The sequence below is a fragment of the Limulus polyphemus genome, unplaced genomic scaffold (assembly GCF_000517525.1).
Source record: "Limulus polyphemus unplaced genomic scaffold, Limulus_polyphemus-2.1.2 Scaffold903, whole genome shotgun sequence".
In the NCBI taxonomy this organism is placed as follows: Eukaryota; Metazoa; Arthropoda; class Merostomata; order Xiphosura; family Limulidae; genus Limulus; species Limulus polyphemus.
This window is the reverse complement of record NW_013666513.1, coordinates 342,530-345,443: the sequence shown is the minus strand read 5'-3', so window position 1 is coordinate 345,443 and position 2,914 is coordinate 342,530. Positions and strand designations below refer to the sequence as shown.

General features: G+C 29.0%; 1 protein-coding gene across 1 annotated transcript in view; it reads left to right on the top strand.

Annotated features, from left to right (window-relative positions):
• LOC106461133 (ran-binding protein 3-like) overlaps nt 1-2,914 on the top strand; it is a 31,092-nt gene that overhangs the window by 16,586 nt on the left and 11,592 nt on the right. The gene's annotated exons all lie outside the window — the stretch shown is intronic.

Sequence of the window (2,914 nt, the reverse complement as noted above, 5' to 3'; positions counted from 1 at the left end):
AAAATGGTGCAGAGACCATTAAAATGGCTGAGAGAGCCATTGGAGGGACATTCTTAGCTTCTAATTGGTTATTCCTTTCATATATAGAAGTAAGTATATATAAGCGAGTGTTTCCAAAAATGGAAATAGGTGGGTGGAGTGCCACTGGGTTTGATTTATTACAAGAGCAATATGTTAGCAAACAGAAAGGATAAGACCTTCTTATTTTATATTCTGGCTTGTCAATATCCGTAATATGAGTTTCTAATTCTTATGAAACTAAAGACTTAGTCTTTTGACATCACAAACATCTAATTTGAACCAGTGCTGCATTCAACATACCAAGGGTCACGCAAAAATCAATGTTTTCTGTGTTTTTTTAATATTTGCTTTTAAATTAAGAAATTAAATAATATAGAGTACTAAAATTTGAATTATAATCTACAGTTTGATACTAAAGTTATTGACATAAATTCATGAAATAGTAGTTCTATAAAATTTTGAATGCGAGTCAACAAATGAGATGACATGGCCTTTCACCCATGACCAGTTTCGAAAGGGTTAACTGTGATCATTTTAAACCAGGCCAGATAAAAATGTTTTGAAAAGTGCTATAACATCAAATATGTTGCGTATTTACAAATAATACGTAATTGATCATGTGATTTGGAAATATTGTGTTTCCTTATTCAAATCTCACAATCAAATATGGATCATTTCATTAAGCCATATGTATGGTTTCTCTGGCTTGGTACTCAAATTAACAGAAAAGCTATTAGGTACAAATAAATTTATTTTTATAATTCATTTAACCCCTTCTATATGGGTTGGGGTCAGAGTGCAGTCATCACGTTTTGTTGATTTGCATTCAAAATTTTATTAAACTGTTATTTTATATGTCAATAAATTTAGAATCAAATTTTAGTCTTATACATTATTTAATTTCTTAGTTCAAAAGTAAAAATTTTTTTAAATTGCTAAATATCGATTTTGTGTGTGTGTGTGTCACATGGTACATCACCTTCTGCATTTGCTCAGATTTTATTGTGAGTTTCATAAAATGTAAAGCCTACAGTTTTTAATGAATTAGAAACTTAAATTGACAAACTAGAACATAAAATAGAAACCTCTTACCTTTTCCATTTAATGAGATATTATATTTAGCCAACCCACCACAGTGACTCTTCCCACCTCTTCCTCTTTTGAAAATACTTGTTTACCTATGCCCACATCTCTCAGTTACATGTTTATAACCAATCAAAAGTGCTAGTTTTGAACTACGCAATTCTGTCAGTCTTTATAAAGTATTTACACGGGTAAAGCCATTATTACTGTTGAAGAGTTTGAAGAGTGATAATCACGGTGATCTGCTTGTAGGAAAGGTGATTGCTTAAACCCAAGTACAGCTTTGTTATGAAGCCTAATAAATTACAATGGAATTTTGTGGTAATTGTATAGTAATTTATAACTTTTTGTTTCAAAATACATATATAAAATGTATAAAAATTATTTTTTTTACATCCACCACATGCAAAATTCAACAAGGCTTATTAGCAAGTACGACACATAAATACAAAAAAGTTTGTAACATCGTAAGTAGTACAGATCATTGTTTTCTATATATATATATTTTATTTATTGTTCTATGTTTTAAGAAAAATAATTGAAATTTAAGAATTTATTTGTAAATAGTAATAACATGCATACATATGTAATATATGGTAACTGAAATGTCATTGTGTTTTACAAAATACTCGTATGCTGATACTAAGACTAAGAAGAGTAAGACATTTGTACTTTGTAAAGGCCAGTTTTATGCTATTCAATATGGTAACATGAACTGCACGTGTGCCATATGATTTACAACTTGTGTAGTGGGATTTTTAGTAGACATGATTCAAAAGTCAATAAAACAAAGAAAATTAATAAATATAAATAGATGTATACTGTTACAAGCTTTAATTTATTTAGAATAAACATTTGTGGTTTCCTGTTACAATTTACAGTCATTCTAGAACAAAAAAAAAGTTAATTTAGGTTTGTTTCCTAATTTTTTATGATGGTTATGAGGTCACTCAAATTGGCCAACCCGGTTTAGAATTAAGGTGGAGAAAATAACAGATAAAATATACATTTTTTTCTTAAAAAAACGTTTGATAGTAGTTATTTAGAGGTTATAGAGATTATGCAAACAAAATTTGACAATTTTGAGATGAAGAAAGTATTTTTAATCTTAAAATCAAAATTACTTTGCATGTTGGATGGAAAAAAGATTTCCTGAGCAAATCTTTAATTGAAAAATCATAATATTTAATTAAAAATCTGATTTTTTATGTATGAAAGTCTTGTAATGTTCACTGATAATCCCACCCACCCACTGCTTACTTTTCCCATTGTGGATGCAGCTAATTTTCTTATGAAGTCACTGTATACCCTAGCTAGCTCATGCAGTGTAACACCTACATGTATGTTTAGTAGTCTATGAATTTATTTATCTGTTAGCTCATTCATTGAAATTAGTTGTGTTAATGTACTTATATGTTTATTAGTTTATTTAATAATTATACTTTTAATTCACATAATTACATATCCAATTACAGTCCATTTTGTAACTTGACTATCAGGCATATCATTACTTTGCCATCATATCTGTACCATAACTTGACTATCAGTCATATCATTACTTTACCATCATATCTGTAACATAACTTGACTACCAGTCATATCATTACAATCACATCCATACCATAATTGACTATTAGTCATATCATTACCATCATATCCGTACCATAACTTGACTATCAGGCATATCATTACTATCATATCCATACCATAACTTGACTATCAGTCATACCATTACCATCATGTCTGTACTATTACTTGACTATCAGTCATATCATTACTTTACCATCATATCTGTAACATAACTTGACTA